At 30.5% G+C, this 20,366-nt stretch overlaps 1 protein-coding gene across 1 annotated transcript in view; it reads right to left on the bottom strand.

Annotated features, from left to right (window-relative positions):
• The window catches only part of LOC130440678 (uncharacterized), a 696,836-nt gene that overhangs the window by 562,933 nt on the left and 113,537 nt on the right, over positions 1-20,366 (bottom strand). The window contains exon 2 of the mRNA XM_056773943.1: positions 12,227-12,318. The gene's annotated coding sequence lies outside the window, so the exon portion shown is untranslated. The remainder of the gene's footprint in view (positions 1-12,226; positions 12,319-20,366) is intronic.

Genomic DNA, 20,366 nt, shown 5'->3' with positions numbered 1-20,366 from the left:
AATATTTTTGTTAAAGCAAATTTTTCATTGAAAAAGTCACTTATATGTTAAATCATCGTCGTATTTATCATAGTTTGGTCCCAAATATTTCTCTCAGCTATTTTAGTTTAGAAATTATGAAATTAAATTAAAAATTTATGGATCTGATATTTTTTATAGTGTACACTCTCTTTCGGGAATTTCTTGTAATGTTGCAATAAAAACAAAAGGGGTGCAAAAAAGGACGTTTAACAGATCAGATATACAGCCTCGAAGGATATTTGTTGCACGTTTATATAAAACACAACGGAAGAGAGAAAAGAGATTTTTACGATGAGATAGATGGACTGATATCGCCTTCATGGATTTGTTCCAACAAATTCTCAGTGTTCATTTCAATCGTGGCTACATAATTTTAATACTTAAAATAGGAAGGATTCTCTTATCATTCGACTGATTCTTTTCATACAAACCATTTGAATAATTCTGTTTGATTTGTTATTTCTGTAGCAAAAATATTCCATAATTCAGTGCAAATAATCTTGGAATAAGTGGTTTAGGGACAATTTTTTCCAACTCTAGTTCTCCCTGATCCCAGAATGAATTGTTACAGGTGGAAGAGATGCAGGATTTTTTTTTAAATATTGTATCCACTTACGTTTGGAAATTATTCCAGTCGTTACAAAAAAGTTTGAAAGTATACATATTGTAAATCCTGCCAAATAAATTGATTGATGAATTGATTGATCAGAAAAACTAGACTACATAAAATTACGTTGGTAGATTTCTATTTATGAAGATATTTGAAATTTTATCTATCGAATCAAAAAAAACTTCAGTGATTTTTATGAGAAAACCAACAGAATATGTAATTATTGGAAATTTTCAATTTAATATATTTTCAATTTATATATATATATATATATATATATATATATATATATATATATATATATATGTATATATATTTCTGAATTATTCGGATACAAATCAACATCGATGGAATATGCTTCATATTTGTAATCAAATATTTGTGATCCTTATGAAAAATATTGATTTAAAGCATAAAATGATTTAATCAATCTACATGATCAGGAATCTCTGGATATTGCAGCAAATATAAGTTCATCATCTCTCAAGTCGTCGAAAATATTTGAAATGTGATTAAATGATCCATATGAGAGATTAAATCGGATAAAAATGGTATTTTCAAATAATAATTAGAATTTTTGAAACACTAATTAGCTATGTTTGGAGGTTATTATTCAACAATATGAAAAGGTGAGTGAACTTGTCGAGTTCTACTGATTCCTGATGACCTAAGATTCAAACTCTTACGCCCTTGCATCAATCAATATTTACTTTCAAATAGCAAACTTGACCGAGTAAGATATTTATCAGCATATTGCAATTTTTTTATTTCAATTTATAACTCTGACAAAAAAAAATTGATTTTTCTCAGAATGAAGGGATAAAATGTTCGAAAACACCTCCGCCGACCACCATACTATGATAAAGTCATTAATAGTTTTAACATGCATTAATTTTTCAGAATATCACTTGTGTAAATATCAGTGAATGTCGGTCTTCCGTTGAAAAGGCCTTGTAAATTTTGTCAATTACGTTTCGATTCTAGTTCGATGAAATTATTATATATAACAAATAACACTAGAATTGGAGCTGAAATTTCAAGAATGTCGGTTCAAATTCTTGCACGATAAAGAAGTTTGTTGTTTAATATACGTCTTTTGAGTAGAAAGCCCGGAACTCCATTTTCATAACGTAACTATTAAAACCATATGAACTTGACAACGTCTTCAGACATTGAGGAGAAAATTAGAAAGTTTCTAAAACTCTATTACGTACAGCAAGTGAAAATGGCTGTTTTGCTAGGTAATAAATTCATTTAAGCAAACTACAGAGACAGACTCCTGGTAACACGAAATTCGAGTTTCTTCAATCCGAAGTAGAACTTCTATATTTCTCAGTAATACATATACCCTTCAGAGAGAAAATAATGAATCTCTTGCACACACGAAGAAAAGCAGAGTGCCTGGTATGATATTTAGTATTCAGACATCATCCGTTGCTCCGTCGCTTTCCGAAGTTTTTATCATTCAAAAATAAAAGTCACGAGCAGAAAGTAATCATGCATGTTAGAGGTTAAATCCCTTATCGTCCTAAGCGACCGGATGACGTGTGCATACCAAAAAGGACCTTCTGTGCCGCCAACTCGATCTGCAGTTTTGAATCACATTTATTATAATTAAGATCACATTCTTTCTGTTGAAATATTGCTCAAATTATTTTAAAAAAGTTAACAGCTTAAATGATTCAATTCCATTTCAAACTTCTTGAGAATATTCAGACTATGAAGGGTGATAAGGACAATAAGAAGATGTAGACATACGCCGTATGTGATGTATACGGATAAATGTTAATAACTGAAAACGGTTTGATTTAGTGACGACATTCCAGCATCGCCAGATGTTATTAAATAAATATAAATAACTTCCATATCAAGCTGTTCCATGATCTTGACACATATAACACATATTCGCATTTGTTAATTTCATCATTATTTGGTGATGATGGTGCAATCAATTAGCACTGGACGAAATCGGAGTTACCCTCTATAGGTTAACATTCAAAACATTATAACAGCTAGATGGTTCTCGACATAATGAAAAATTTTGCAAAAAAAAATACATCAATCACGAATTATTCTCATTACTCTTCAGACTTATTTTTCTAATCTTAAGGAAATGGTACGAGAGAATCATTTATGAAACACCTATAGGAGAACGGTGAAAGCTTTCCATCACGTGACTCAATCAATGATTTATAGAACACATACTATGTTCTCCTATCAATAGAAGATAAGATCGATTGTCCTAATAGTTTCTTTAAAATGACAACGGTACCATTGACGTAATGTGAATACTGACCATACTAAAAGTTGCATTTGACGTGAGCTTTGTTTACTTTGTTGGTTTCATTTATTGTTGAAATCATTTTTTCAATTTCAAGTACTAATTTGGACTTGAACACTTGTAAACTTTTGACATTTCATAATACCTAAAATGCTGGGAGACGGAAAGATTACAATATTTCACTATATATTAGTGGTTAACGGTGTGTATACAATTTGTAAATTTTTGTAGGAATTTCAAAATTACATCAATCAAGTGCCTCATTATACTTGTAACGATATATTAACAAATAGTTATCCTCCGAAAATGGCTGGAAAACAAATTAATTCACAAGCACGGGAATTTGTGATATATTTGATTGAATATTTTGAAATGGGAAAAAACGACAGATCGGTCCAGGTATTATACTAAAGTTAACATCTATTTAAAGGTATCTCATAATGGGGTTCTAACAACTTTGAAACCTTTTGAATTGTTTCTAAATTGTATACCTTTAAAAAGCTCAGTCGTTTATACTTTAACCGAATACTATTTCTTGGGAAGTGACATATAAAATTTTAATACAAATACGATAATAATAGGAATTTCCCGCAAATTCATGTATCGATTAATGTAAGTAACTACATAATATAAGTAATAATGTAAGTACATTAGTACTAGCTTTTTATGCCACACGAATTTTATTTATATTGGATTCAGGTTTCTTGTATGGAGAGCAAAAAGAAGGAGAACAATCTGAGCACCACATTAGTATCAGGGTAAATTTTGAGGAAAACACTAAATATTATTATGCCTTGGTCAACTTTTCACACTTTTGTAGAATGCATGCAATTTTCAATATCAATACAATGAAAGTTTTTCTTAAATCAGCATATCTCAATTTATATACAATGATTACATTCATACCCTTTGTCATACCCTTTGTCCCCATCAGCGCCATTCTAGAAGGTTTTTGAACCGTGTACAGCGGGACACTTTTCCAACTTGTCTCCCATATCAGATATTCCTCCTTCTCTCTTGTTTCTCTCTTGTTATATGCTGATTTGTACGAGGGTTGCTACTTAAGTTGTGAGATACGGCAACACTGATATAAATGTTTCAAATCTGACATTGTGATCATAAGGTTTGACACGTACTCAAAACGTGTTGTCATACGAGTGCACTTGAGTTCTTCACAGAAACTTGAGATATTTACCTTTATCAAAAAATGGAATTAAATCGCGAACATTTTCTATGACTTGCGACGTGGATTCAACCAAGAGCAGTGTGCCGATCAGCTTACTTCGACTTTTGGTGATGAAGCATCATCTCAAGCCACGGTGTTCTATGGTTTTTAGAACTCCGTCGTGGCCGCACCTAGCTACAAAATTAATTTAATAAGAGTCGTCTAATATTGGCTGTTGTTCCAGAAAACATGCTGTGCGTAAACTGATATTGATCAATCGCGATCCTTCAAAAGATGTCTATAAGATCGTGGCAGGCGACGAATTCTGGATATATGCATATGAACCCAAAACTAAACAACAATCTACTGTATGGGTATCAAGACGAATTAAATCTATCGAAAGTTTTCCGCTCCATGAATCAAATGATCGCTTGTATTTCGGAATAAGTCGCCACCATTCCATTAAAACGATGAATTCTGAATGGTACATCATCGGTTGCCGGAAGTGTTCAAAAAAATCAGGTAAACTCATCGCATTGAATCATTTCGCACAACGACAATGCGAGCTCTCATAAATTCGTCAAAACAAAAAATTTTTGAACAGTCAAAACATGAAATTGATGGGGCCTCCTTCTATAGTCCTTGTTTAGCACCCAATAATTTCTTCTTATTATTGCAGATCAATTTTTCACGTTTTTCTATAGGTGAAGAAGCGGTGTTGCGTGCAAATCACATATTTTGGAGGTACCTGAATGAACGAAAAGAGAAAAAATGCTTCGAAAATTGATTGAAACGCATGAAAAAGTGTAATTATCGTAAGAGAGAATATTTTGGACAACAATAAAGCCATATCAAATAATAAGTATTTGTTTATCTCAAAATTTAAATAGCCACCCTCGTATAACCGGTATTAAGATGATAACGCAAACAGTCGCGAATAGACAGTTCAATCAATTTTTTCCGTATAAATTTGAGTTTGGTGATTTATAAGTAATTTTTATGATTATGTAAATCTACCAGAGAAGTGTAATAACGATATTGATTTTTTTTGTTATATATGTGGAGAATCAACTCAAAAAACAAAGACAAAGTTGAGATGGAGAGTTATAGTCAGTAGTTTAGTTTCTTCGTGGCTCAAGAAGACGAATCCCCAGCTTCTCATATTTGTTGCATAAATTAAGAATTTGATTTATTGGAAGAAATGGTTTCGTCATTTCCTGTTAATTGTACCCATGATTTGGACTGAACCGAAAGATCACATTTTGAACTGCTATCTTTTCTTATTAATATAAATGATAATTTACAGTCAACTAAGAAACTAGTACTTCATAGTGATAATTTTTCTACAGCAGTTTAAATCTGCGTCCATTACGATTAAGAATTCATAGCTGTCCACTTTAAGCTGACCTCGGGCCTTTGACGACGATGAATTTAATGATGAGTTTGAAAGATATCAAATAATCCACACTTGATAATCCAAGAAAACTTAAACGAAATTGTCGAAAAAGCAGTCTTTTGGGATTTCGTTTAAAAGAAGGGAAATTGCTACATGATGAAATCAAACCAGTATCCAAATCGTCATACTAATGTCCAAATGAGCTGTCAAGAATTTCTCGGTGGCGTTATCCATTGACGCTTTCAAAACTATCTTAAAGGCATAACAGAAATGTAGTTTCATTTGTACTTTTGGCCTATTTTGCTATTATGAAAGAAACCTATAAAGCGTGGAAGTAACAGTAAAAAAATAAAATATAACATATATTTTTTGAAGCCTGTGATAATTTTGAAGTTATCAACATATTACTTTGACTTCAGCTGGGTGATACCAAAGTCTGCTTTCTTTGTGTATTGGGCAATCGGAACAAAAGAAACCATTATCATGAAAAAGTATAACCTTGCGAACATCTTTCAACACTGGACAGATAAATGTGAATATTTATTTCATGTAGAACCGTATAAATGTCTTGTTCTACCATTGCACTGAGTTAGGCCTAATTAAAAATTTTGTTAAGGCGATGGATCACGGTGAGTGCGGATTTTGTAGATAAGAGAAAAAATTCCCTAAAATTAGTGGCGCAAAGTATTTACGTTAGACGTCATATCGTGAAGGTGAGAAAAGATCCGGAGGAAAAATTGTACGATCTAGTAAAACAAGCATTAATATCGTTTAAAACTGTGGACGCAAATTTCCATAAGAGTGAGGAGTACGAAGTGTTTGTTGGGAGTTATTGTTGGCTCATTAACCATGGTGTTGCATTATGTTGGTTAATCAAAATCCATTTCTTAGAATCACAGCCAGCCAGATTTTATTTATTTAGTAGCTTTGTGCGATGAGCTTGCGAAGAGGTTCTAACAGCCCATGTCATAGATGGAAACATGCTAACAGGGCGAATAGAGCTAAAGAATTTTGGCCGATTATTATTGGAAGTAAAAAAAAGGAATATTCAGAAGCTCAATTTGCAAAGAATTTGTTTTTAGATGAGCATTATTTGATAAAATATTACACTAAACAATGGAATTCTATTATCCCTCACAATCATTGGTCAAAGTAAAAAATATGGGCGAAGTTCATGTGATATATAAAAATTAAAATTTTGTTTTATTGCTCAGTGTAACTGATGATTTTCTGAAGCACAGTAGAGAGGAAATTTATGGAGCTGATTCATTTATCGAAAAGTCTTAATACGATTATCAAGAAGGGTTTAAATATTTAAAATTTAATACTAACTTTAGGTTTCCACGAATTCAATTCAAATTTATTCCTTATGTTTTTATTTCATTCTACTGATTTATATATTTTATACGTGTTCAATATTGCGGAAACTATTTATTGAATTGCAGCATCCTCTATTTTTTATTATAATTAATATTACTACTGGTGAGAGACAAAAGATGAAGAGAAAGATAGGAACGAACTGGCAACCCACTCCCTGGTATATTATACAACAACACCAAATAACAATGACGCTCCCATGAGTCTACCTTTCCAAAATACACCCACACTTTAATACATTGTTGATCCCTTTCCCGTTTACCGTTGGTTGTACAGGACAAACATGTGCTGTTGTATATTATCTCGATTTCTTCATATGGAAACACATAAGTAAAGTTCACAGTAGGCCACCAGTAACTGGCAAGCCTGCAAAAATTGATTATTAACGTATGTGGCGAACGACACCGAGAGTGCTACAGTATGTTCGTTAGTTTTTAAATAATTCCAATATTTATTCGAATGATTTGAAAAAATTATATTTATTATGTGCAATTTTTGGACAATACATTTGTTATATTTCACATATCAATATCTTTTCCATAAGTGGAGTGAAGTTCAAAAATAAAAAAGCAATAAATGTGTATAGAATTAGCAATTATTTCCAATAAATATAACATTTCTCTAAATAGTATGTAACCTGTTAAATAAAGGTGATTATAGGATAAACTCCTGCATCAAAAGTGACTTTCTTTACAAAACAAGTTCAGATTTTCCTTATTAAAACATATTTTTAATACTAATATATATACTAATCATGTATAAAGTCGGATCGATGGAAGTCTTCCATCACGTGACTAATACATCAGCACTAGTATTCATCTTAATAAAATCAAAATTTCTGTGTACTTTCACTAATTCGTAGTAAAAAAAGAACCTTTTTCAATTGTTTGTATTCTACTTATATGGTACAACATATTTGGCAAAACTCTATCGAAAAAAATATTGATATACACGGTGAATAGGTTTAAAAAACCAAAATTGATATTAGCTATGCTTACATATTACTGGAGAGATGATTTTTTGCAGCAAAATTACAAATCATGAATTGGATAAATAGGAACTTTAGTACATTTACACTTGTGTAACGTTTATAACAGAATATTTAACGGAGAAAATCTTGCTTTAGACATTATCAGATTCGGAAAATTAATTGTTTTCAGCAGTATTTATTATTACTAGTTAACAATCTATATTTACCAAATTTCGTTTTCAAAGTAAACTTCAATTATTTTTTCGGTGTTTCTAACACAATTATCCCAAGCATTTGCACGAATAAGGTGGTAGACTTAAAACTCCATAACCAAGTTTGCAAACAATTCATCATTGACATATACATTTTTTTCGGTTTATTATAGCAATAGTAATGATTCATGTCTCTTCATTTTTTTCATTCTTCAATTTTGTGGATGTTTGACCAAGTGACAATTTCATATTTTTTTGACGAAGTGGAAGGTTGCTTTTCCTATGATAAGGCGCATTGTCCATTACTATTACGATTCTTCTAAATTATGAATTCACTGTGTCTCACTCCCTTTGTAGATATTTCGCCGTTCATTTCACCATGGTAATCTGACGACGATGATTTAGAGGAAAATACTGAGCATTTTCTACGAATCCTTTTAACCTGCGTGAACAATAATATTATGTTTATCATCGTTTATATGGTTTACGTATCTAACATTATTGTCATGAAAGAACTCAATTTGTTTCCTTTGACTACACCAATGTTTCATCTACAAATATAACTTGTTTTAAAAATATACTATCACAGTTCTTTGGTTCTTTGGTTAGATTTGATAGATAAAGAGATGCTTCCAATAGAAAGAATTTTCTCATCTTCAATTCGTCATTTATGGTTTTGACAGTGACATTTTTCCCAGAAAATAAACAATTTTAAACTTCCTAATTTGTGTACTTAGACTTACATCAACTTACCAGTTTTCAAAGAATTTCAGATACCACACTATGAGCAATTGTTGAAAAATTACACTGTATATATGCCCTATGATTTGTAATCCTCATTTTCCTTAAGTTTATTTAAAGTGTAAGTTGACTTTAATTTAATGGTTAAAAACATGACACAGTATTGTATTATTGTTTCACAAATTAATTTACTTACTTTGTATGGTATGGGAAAATTCTGACTTTTTATTCCTTCCTTAACGGATCTTACCTTTTTTACTAATATTTTCAGCGTAGTTGCCACTCTCTGAAATATGTGATAAAAATAGAAATGTCCTTAAATAGATGTTGACTTCAAAATAATACTAACTGAACAGATGACGAAAAGGTCCGGCGTTATTTTTAAGCATCTCAAAATATCCAATCAAATTCATACACTGCTGTGCTCGTCAATTGAGTTGTTGTTCAGTTATTTTCTAAAAATAATTGTTAATATACGATAACAAATTCAATCAGACACTTGTTTGAGGCAATTTTGAAAATTTTACAGAAATTCACGAATTGTTCAACATTTTATACTCTATTCAGCACTAACTTAATAATAGTATATTTCCAGTCTTACGGGATTTTAGATATTATAAAATGTTAAAAATTGATGATATTTGTATTTCTCGATGTAAAATTGAATGAAAAATCTTAAAATTGGATCTTAAAAGAATGGATTTTAACAATAAATGCATCTTCAATCAAACATTCTCTTAAAACAACACAACAAAGAAAATGTCAAATTCAACTTTTAGTTTAGTGAGGACAATTATTCAAATTAAGTCAATTATATCGTGATCCCTTTTACATACTACCATCAATTTGAAGGAACTATTACCTCTTGTAGTTGGTCTTGTGAAGACAATAGATCTTAGGATCATGATTGATTTCTTTTGATACAAGAAGATAGTGTGTAGAAAATATGTGTTCGATAAATCTTAGATTAAGTCACGTGATGGAAGACTTCCACCGATCCGATTTTAGTTAATTTCTAGTTAACGGGTAATTACGAAACAAATGCATGAGTTTAAAGAAAATCTTAGGAGAGACATGAGCACGAATGCCAGTGTAAATAGTCTCACACTGGAACGAGAATTTTAACAATTTGTTATTGAAAGAGTACATTGGTTATGTAATTGGAGCAAAACGATTTTTTCATAATTGAAAAACATTTTAAACTATACTTTCCCACAGTTCTCCCATGAAATTCTCATTAATAATTCAGAAATTATATTTTCTTCTCTTGTACTAGTAACTGAACTAACAAAATTTTTTTGTTTTAATTAATTTTCTTCAAATTCTCTCTTCTTTTATGAATCCTGAATACACCTACATCTCATTATCTTGTCACATTCTTAATAAATCTTATTTAATTTCTCTTTGAGCGGAATTAAAATTCCAGTAAATAATCCTATTGAATGAAACTGTTTTGATTACATTAAGTACAAATTGGATTGTTTGAGTTAACCGAAAAGATAATTTGCCTTTTAAGCTTTCAATCCAACGAGCTGGAATTATACAGAAAGGGCCACATAAAATAGTTCATCCTGATAATTGACAATATCTATTAGCTTTTAAGGAAATGCTGAAACACTTCGTTTTTTTTATGAAGAGGATACATTATACGATACAAACATCTATTATATGTCATAGGCATGCATTCGATTTCCTCATTTCCTGAATTTTAGATAGAAAATATACTATTTATGGTATATACCATGTATAGCATATTAGATAGGGTTATTCCACTCGTCGCAGGTAGTGCTTTTGGACTTGTTTTCGGTATTATACGTTAATATTATTTTAATTTATATGAACAGACATTTCTGAGTTCTCCAGTAATTAGGTATTGTGGTATAAAAATATCAAGTTGGAATGAATAAATAATTATATAAGAGGGAATTTCCGGAACTAATACATACTTAATACACTGTTTACACTATTCCTATTACTATACCAACATTCACAAAAACATTGTTTGATATGCGTTTCAAAAACAATGTAAAGTTCTATACATTATTATTATCTTCAAGAAAATTATAATCCGAGTCAAAACAAATTACTGAACTTTACATAGATAGTGGGGTATATAAACAAATGGAGCTGGGTTATCAAATAACTCCTTCACTCATATATTAGTGACGAAATTTCATCGAACAGGGTCAATAGCTGGTCAAAAAACACCTGAATACCAGAAATAATAATTTTGAATCAAATTACCTCAGATCGTAAAACAAGTATAATTGATGGAATTGTATACAGAATTTGGTTTTTACTAGTCTTCTTACGGTTCAAAATATTAAATTTTGTCTTTACAAGATACACATAGAGTAGGAAACAAATGAAGATTAATCAACAGACGATTGCAAGAGATTATGACTCGCAAAATAAAATCTTGTTGAATATTTGTTTTTAAATGGTACCGTGAATCGACATAATTGGTCTTACAGCCAAAATGCATATAGTGTTCCTGTAAACATAACATACTATTTAAATTTAAGATGTGGGCTAGAATTTCGTTCTGCATCAAATTCAATCACAGAAATATATATTAATAGAGAACAGATATAAAGATATAATTAGCAATCATAGGACTCCGAACATGATTTATGTTTACAAGTTCCTTTTGAACGATTTCTTAAGATTGAGAGGAGAGACTGTAGCGCTGTTTATATTCAACTTTTCTAGACTTAGCGTTTTTTGACTAAATCTCATTCAATTTCATAATTTTTTGTCAAAAACTTCAGCATTGTGCATACCTGTAACTCAAGACCCCCATCAAATGATGAAATTTCTGAATATCTTGTAACATTGGACTATTATGAATCGAAGAAACATATAAATCGCGGAACTCTAACCAAGATTCGTTTGTACTGTTGAAAGTAGGCCACTTTATATCTGAAAACTTAACCCCCCTAAACTCCAAATCTATTGTGAAAATTTGAAAAGAAATATCCGAACTTTCTTAGAATTTGATAGGTTTTTAGGATCAACTTCATTAAATGATAAAAAATAGGTTCAAAATGTGCGAGCTCTAAAATCTTCTCCTGCTTCTTTACAAATTCCTCTATTCTATTCTGAAAAGACTTATATTCCTGATACAATAAAATTTGACGCATCTTCGAATTGCAAAATATCAGCTTTTGATGATTGTGTACCTGACATTACATTACTTCTTACTATAATCAAGTATTTTCAAAACCGTAAATTTAATCTTTGTAGAGTCCAAATTTTTAGAGTTTCAACTCTAAGAAACGCAGGGAAAGTGACGGTGAAACCTCATAAATCTAGCATTTAACTGCCTAATTCATAATATTTTATAATTTTTTTTTTTCAATCTCTGGTGTGCGATGAAGTACCTTATCCTTACTAATAGAAACAAATAATAGCATTGATTCAGGGATTGAATACAAAAAATAACGAACTTACGGTTTACATCTAATCCTTCAAAATTGTATCATGCTCAGAAACGAATTCTTCTAACTCTTGAAACGGTTCCATGGAACGGTTAGGGATGAATCCTGAAATTAGTAAAATTTTCAGATAAAATCTTCGGGCTAACTATTATCTAATCTTCCAATTTTTTAACAATGAAGATTTTATTCCTTACTGTGGACAGTGAATTACAATGAGCAAGCGATAATAAAAATAAAACATTTTTCTAAATTTATTCACGCTGAGTATCAGTAGAGGACACAACTCATTTAAGTTCACGCATTCCGTTGGTTCCGAATTTCAATTTGAAAATAACTGAACGCCATTAATGATATCGTTTCGCACCTATTTTCACTTCTATCGTTTGTGTCTGTGGTTTGTAATTTCGCTTTTTATCTTTCCATTGTCATTTTTATCAATTTGTTACGACTCTATTTTGTTGATATAAAGAACTAAAATTAACAAAGATTGGCAAAAAACATTTCAACAGTATTAACTTTCTAGCATGCTTCTCATATATCTATCTCCGGGAACTAACTTTCTATGTGAATAGATAGACTACAACAGTGGTAGCAAATAAAAAATTTATGAGATAGTTGTGGTACTCTATATAAATGTATTCTAAAAATATGTCTCTCTGGTGGAATGGGTTTGATATAATTCCACAGTACCACAGTCTTGAATGTACCAATATTATTTTTTGCAGAAAAAGAAGTAGATCAAAATAAATAAGTTCAACGTTGCTGTATATCCTATATTTATATGGAACATCAGGATAAACGAAAATGATTTGTTCGTGTTCGCTATTCTTTAAAATCTCATCTTAAACTATTTAAAATTGAATTACTGGATATGCTCGGAGAAAAGAACTGAAAGAACTAAATATAACTTTTATGAAGAAAAAAATTCTAATTTCAGAGTTTCCTTTGGACAGGTAGATATTACGAAACATTTTTCATTATAGTGGATTTAACTTGTTGAGAAAGTTTGAGCTTATGTTTGTTGGACGTTAGTCAATCGTTACATATATATATATATATATATATATATATATATATATATATATATATATATATATATATATATATAAGAGAGCGGGTTTTTATTAGGAACGTGGCAACGAAACACAAAAGTGGACTAACCTTAATATATTGATAAAACAGATGAAACATAGTGTCCTGAAAATTTCTATTCTAATTTTTCATGGAAAAAACGTAAAATACTTTTCAAACTTTTTTATGAAAACTCATATCCTCCATATCTTTTGTAACGAATTTTGTATAATTCATTTTACATTGACATGAACATTAAATCATCATTTTCAAACGTCATTTCTAATATTTCTACTCCATATATTCATACATCTTCACCATATATAAAATCAGTTTCTCCTAAACTTTCTGGAATCTTTAAACAATACAATATTGAAATAGCATACAGTCAAACACTTAATATTCAATCTATTTCTACTAAAGTAAAAGATAAAACACCAGTCAATAAATTGCCTAACATAGTATAAGAAATGCCATGTTTAAATTGTGACAAAAAGTACATTGGTCAGTCGAAAATGTCACTGATAAGTCGAATAACTTCCCGCAATAGTGATAGCAGATAGCATTCTGATAGATGTTCATAAGCAACTCATGTCTATTACGAAGGACACAATATGAATTATGAATCTGCCAAAGTTTTGACAACCGAAAAAAACTATAAAAAACGTTTATTTTTAGAAACAACATATATTGCCCGAAATGATTAATGCATTAATAAAAAATTTGATTTAAATAACCTTAGTGTAATTTATGCATATCTTTTAGATCTAAAAAAAAACAGATTGTTTGAAAATTCAACGCCATTAACAACCGACTAACCTTACCTAACCTATAAATTTCAATTCCACTTATAACGAACTAACCTATAAAATTTATTGTCAACAACAATATATGGATAAACATCACTTTCCATAACCTTCACTTACTTGTCTGTGAAGTGCATAGCATTTATTGTTTTTATATCCGAGATAAGACCTTCATCAACTCAGTACGAGATTCGTTAAGACCACGCAAATGAACGGAGTTAGGAAGATAGTCACCAATCTTTGTTGAAATATTTTGTTCAGTCCTCCCCTTCGCAAGTAACAGTTAAATGGCAACCAGAATCTAAAAGAACTATATTAAAGAAAGAACTCATGCTGGCTGACTGCCACTGCGGTTGCCCCAACATACATTGAAACTGTAAAGTGACCTAATATCATCAAGTAAACTGTGATGAAATTGAGAAGTCTTCAAGGATTGGATCTGGAGCCGAACAGATAATTGTTAACCATCACGTTCAAGATAACTGCTTAATGTACAAGAGCGTCTTATGATCTCAAGACTGTAACAACTAAATATGAAGTAAAATAATCTACAATCCGCAAATTAAAATTTTTTTACTTGAATTGATTAATTTGTAAAGATTTCTACCTGGAGATATCACATATTCAAATATTAAAGAGAATAATTGCCTAGTGCTTAATATTTTATTTTAGAGATTGTCCATTATATTCATGGCGTTATATTGGGTTTTACATATATTTTCGAATACTACAGATATAATAATATATTGTTTTATGTTTATTCAACATATTTTTTGTAAAAGTTTTTGTCCAGTGTCTATCCATTGTAGCGTATGAAAATTTATGTTTTCAATTGCCCCAATTTTTAGTGAGCTACTTATAACATTCTGTAGCATATTTGATAGTGTTTATATATTTAAGATGCTTGCTATGCTGCAGTCCTTGTAGAATTAGTAGAATGATCCAGAATACTATATAAAATATTTGATATTTCTATTAAAACTCTTGTTCCTTCTTGCTCAGTATACTGATTGGCACATTTATTAGGTAAATTTCAAAGATAATTGTCATTATACCATGTTACAAATTCATGATACACTGCATGGCAATTATATTGGCAATTTTATCAATTCGTACAGTATATCCTAATCTTGACCAAATGTATTGGAGGCCCTCTCATGAATACAGTTGAATATGTTTCGTTCATTTTTTTCCAACAGCATTTTTAGAATCTGTATAATTGAATAACCCAATTATTTCAATATAATCTCACTTTACTACCTGTATAGTTTTTCACTTCATATTAAATTTGAATTGCAGTTTACCCAGATGAACTTATTCATCATATTCCAATTATTTATTAGCACCAAACTTCTACCATTACTCTAAGAGCAGAACAAACAAAGTCTATTCTTTATGAAGGACTAACAGCTGAAACATCATAACGCCCTTAACAACCATTTCCGATTGTACGCGATTAAAGGCGTTAAGAAAAAGAACAAATTTCGGGCAGATTCAAGAGAAATAAATTACCTCTTTGTGTTTTTTCCTGCCTGAAAAGAAGCGAAGTTGATTGACATATATTTTTTTTTTGTTTCAGTAGCGCCCTTTACATTTTACTCATGGTAATCCGTATCTATACAAAATTTTGCTTAACCAAGTAAAACGAAGGAATATTACTAGATCTGATTACGTTACTAGAACTGTTTACTCAAGAATAATACATCTACTTAAAAAACACAATGGGAACTATAGAAAAACAAACAGGAGAGTCGTTTTTTTTTTGAAAACCGTACCATCGTTAAAAAACCAAACCTGACACCATAAAAACAGCCTGTTTGATCTTTTTCTAGTTCTATTGAACCAGAAAATTTCTAGAAAAATTTAATTGATCATAATAGAAAAATTTTACTTCGAAGAAGAAATATCATTTCACTATATGGGAATGCCAATACATATAGTAGATACTTAAACTTTCACACAAAATCATTTTGAGGTCTGAAGTTCTTAAACTTGTATTTTTAAACAAATTGAATAGTACTTCTAGAAAATATCATCCCCACTCAAAATTTTGCTAATAATATAGCGAGATTTATTGAAAAGGAGTGATAGAAAATCGAGACATGAGGATGTTACACAAAGTCGCACTTTTTCCATGAAAATAGAGAACTAACTCCTTTTGTTATTTATCACTTACTAAATCTTTTTAGGTGCTTAATCTTCAATGGGTAAGAAATTTCTTCTTATCATTTATAAGGTGTGGAATTTTGTTTAATTTCTCTCATATCCTAATTTCATTCATCTATATTCTCCTTTAGGTATTCATCTCTAGTACTATTTTTGATACAGACACTCTCCAAATACCTAATTTGCATATAGAGTAATTTGATTATATTTTTAATTTTATGGAGAGCTGTTAATTATGTTAACTGCAATTATTTTATCTGTTTCTCTCAGTTTTTGCAAACTATTCAAGTAAGTAGGTATTACAAAAAATATATAACTTTGATTTATCTAAAATTTTCATAGATAACATTCAAAACATAGCTGAATCGAAAATAAAATCACTATTGCAAAAGCATTGTTAACCTATCAATATTCACCATGAAACCTCCCTGGTAAGTTTGTTTATTCTTATTCATCTACCAAAATATTTACTAGACATACTATTAAAAGAACTATGGGAAAGTTGGTTACCTATATATGTGAACTAACATTCATCAACACGCTTGTTACTCCATGAAATAGTGTCCTTCAAAGCTAATAAAGTTTTTTCAAGCATTGTATGCTATTTGTATAGAACGATTTTTGGCTTCAAAATAGGGGATGACATTCTCGTTTAAATGATATTTTTTTGAGCATTTTTTACTAGTCTAAAAACAATCTATAGTTTGTGGATTTCTGCTTCACTTTAAAGGACCATTCGCTTTACTGCCAAAATAATATCTGGAATACCTTAATTCTTTTTTCCTGTATATTGAGTCACTTATTTGTAATTTTCTTCTATATTTCAATTCAATAGTTCAAGAGCTGTCGTTTGAAAGTTTGTACTTTCGAGGAAACATCCTACTTGGTCCCTTATAGATATAACATTATGACTGAAAATTTGTACTGAGGTAGGAGTTCGTTTTAACCGAATTATTTTTGATTCCAGAATAAATGGACTATCTTTCAAGTTCACAGGTTATACCAATAAAGTCATTTCTAGAATTAAAATTTTAACAAAGTAATAAGGGGAATGGTAAAATACGAATGGTAAAATGGAATATCAGAATGATAATGAGCAGATCCGATGCGGAATAGTCTGTCGCAGACCGGAGAAATTTATTAGCCTCATCTCTACAACAATTCAATTAACTTTGATGGCAATCAATAAATATTGGCAATTCTGACATTTAATAAATTCAACCATAATTGAATCTGGATGGTGGGTTTTAATTTTCGAACAAAACAAATTAATAATTGTTCAAGCTTTTCATGACAAGATAATTGAAAAAAGGCTGGCGCAAAATTCATTAAGTTTAATTGAACTAGAAAATTATGGATTACTGAGAATGTTTTTTCGAGAATTTTCTTCAGAATTTCTTCTAATCTATTTTCACGGATGGGGATAACAAGGATAGAACGTAAAATTTGATGTTGAAGATAAATCCGTGGAGAGAGTAGTTCCAAAGGGATTCGAAAAAGAGTCCTGGAATAGAACCTATATATTAACAAGTTATGATCTCATTTCTTTTCCTAAGTGTTTCAATTTGCATTTAATTTTATCGTGTAATCCATAAGAAATACCTATTTGTCATAACCTCCTTCACCAAAATAAAGATTTTTATTAAAAATTCAGCAATTGAAGTGACAAGGAAACAATTAAAATGAATAATCAATTTCTGATTGCAGCAAATACTATTGTTATACCAAATTCTATACATGGAACCCATTAATATTCATTGGCTTTCAGCAATTTTATGCTGTGGATATCACTACAGTAATTCGTTTTTACAGTTATTACTTCCTATATAGTTCAGCTGATATAAATGAAATAACAGAATAAATATTATATTTAATTTTGTTATTGGTGTACTTTTAAACAAATAAACAAACGAGTCGAACACACTCTTCTATAGAATGCATATTAATTCATAATTTAAATAAATAGATAGGGTTATGAAAACGTAATGCAAAGAATTCATAAATCATACAATATTGGCAAAACATGTAAAAACACGTCAAATCTTTTATTTTATTCTGCGTCAAATTTATCAAAGTTGTTATGTAATCAATATTCTGTTACAATAAGAAGCTTGGTTTTTCTTACACTATTCGATAAAGCTTGTTTTTCTGTATTATCAAAATATAATTTGAATAAAATGAGATTACTTATTTACTTACTTACCGACTTATCCGCAACTTCTGCTATAGTGTGGAGGAGATATTTCTTTGCACTGCACTCAATACATTTAATTCACGTCTAATTATGCCGTTCCTAATTTCATTCCTTCACCGCCGCTATTTTTCCAGTATCTACAATTCACATGTTATTTTTTGCTTCAATTTGTTTGTTAGTATCCAGGATTCGCAACCCTAGATCAGCATTTATTAACAGTCTATTGAACCAAAACTATTACAGAAATTGTTCAAATTGTGTCTTGGTCACTATCTGACACAAAACATGACCTGATTTACAGAGATTTCATGTATTCATTTCAGATTTCATGTATTATTAAGACGATGATATGATGGTGTTACCTTTTGTTGGAACTAAATATTGAGATCTGAGTTTTCCCTATTATGTGGTTTCGAAAAAGCCGCATTTAGTTCAGGAGTATTGCTGCTATTCCAAATACTGCTAATTTTCGCTAAAGAAATAATGACGATAAATCTTCCGCTAAAGATTCCCAAAAATAAAATTTCGGGTAATGGCGGGGGCGGGGGTTTTTACGAGCCCAGTAGGGACAATTATGTCGAGTTTAACTTAAACAAAACGTTATCTCGCCTGAAAATACTACATTATTAAGATAACTTGGATTTTTATGAAAATGCCAATGAGAATTTCACAAAATAGCAAGGTCCGGCTCATTACTTGAGAACTCGTGAACAAATTGAACTGTGTATAGGTGCAGTTTTTGTTTCTTCAAAAACTTCACTAGAAACGACTAAAATTTTGTTGTGAGACAATGTAGATCAATTCTGAGTGAGTTCGAAACTATTAACTTTTCTAAAAACTGAGCAAATGTGGTTCAGATTACTTCAAGCAGGAAGTGGGAGTTGCAGAATATTCTCAACATCTGATGTGTTGTAGATTGTAGTAAAAACGATATATGATTTTAGACGATTTTGTTTTTATAAAAAATTGTAGAGACAACTAAGAGCTATATAATCTAATCTGAAAAACACAAATATCAAAGTTACCAAGCATTAATAGATCAATTAAAACCTCTCCCACGAGTACCAAGACATACAGTCAGAGAAGGGTTACACACATATATATACCACAAAAACTCATCCAAGCAAAAACGAGTTTATATTGGAAAAATAAAATCTGGGTGAGATGATAGCATGCACTCAAGCTATTTTCCAATGAATGAAGGTGCTAGGCATTACAGCGGTTGACATGAAAATGGAAGAGGAACAAAACTGTACGTTTGCACAAAAACCTAGGAACAATCGATCTCTCATAATTTGCGATGTCAAGCTGTTTTACAGAGGAGAAAAAGAATCACAAATCCTAAAGTATGGAATGATGAATTGAATAAAAAGGGGATAAAAATTAATCAAAATAAAATCAAGATAATGATCATAAGGAAATTCAATAAGGTTATTGGCAATAGTTTTATTGGGGATAGAAAAAAATAAGTGAAAAATATATTGGAGTAAATATGATTTTTCAAGCAAAAGAGAAGAATATAAGAATATAGATTGCAGCTAGTGCACACCACAATATCAAGAATACATTTTTAGGAAAAAGGGAGGAATCTACAGTTGGTAAAGATGGTCGTAGAAACATTCTTGGATTCACCGATCCTGACTTTCATTTGCGAAAGGTGAACACTAACAGAAATGCTTAAAAGTAGGATATAAGCAGTCGAAATAAAGTACTTAAGAAAAGTTCTGGGAGCAACAGAAACAGACAAATCCGAAATGCAGTTATAAAGAAGAGGCGAAATATTAATCAGATACCTATTAGAAATGATTGTGGTATAAACTCAAAAAACATGTCATATGGTTTCAAAAACATGTCATGTCAAACGTCACTGCAAAATTTCTGAAGCCTATACGAAATTCACAACTTCGGCTCGTTAA

The sequence above is a fragment of the Diorhabda sublineata genome, chromosome 2, assembly GCF_026230105.1.
Source record: "Diorhabda sublineata isolate icDioSubl1.1 chromosome 2, icDioSubl1.1, whole genome shotgun sequence".
Classification (NCBI taxonomy): domain Eukaryota; kingdom Metazoa; phylum Arthropoda; class Insecta; order Coleoptera; family Chrysomelidae; genus Diorhabda; species Diorhabda sublineata.
The sequence above is the reverse complement of the archived record's forward strand: the minus strand, read 5'-3'. Positions and strand labels throughout refer to the sequence as shown.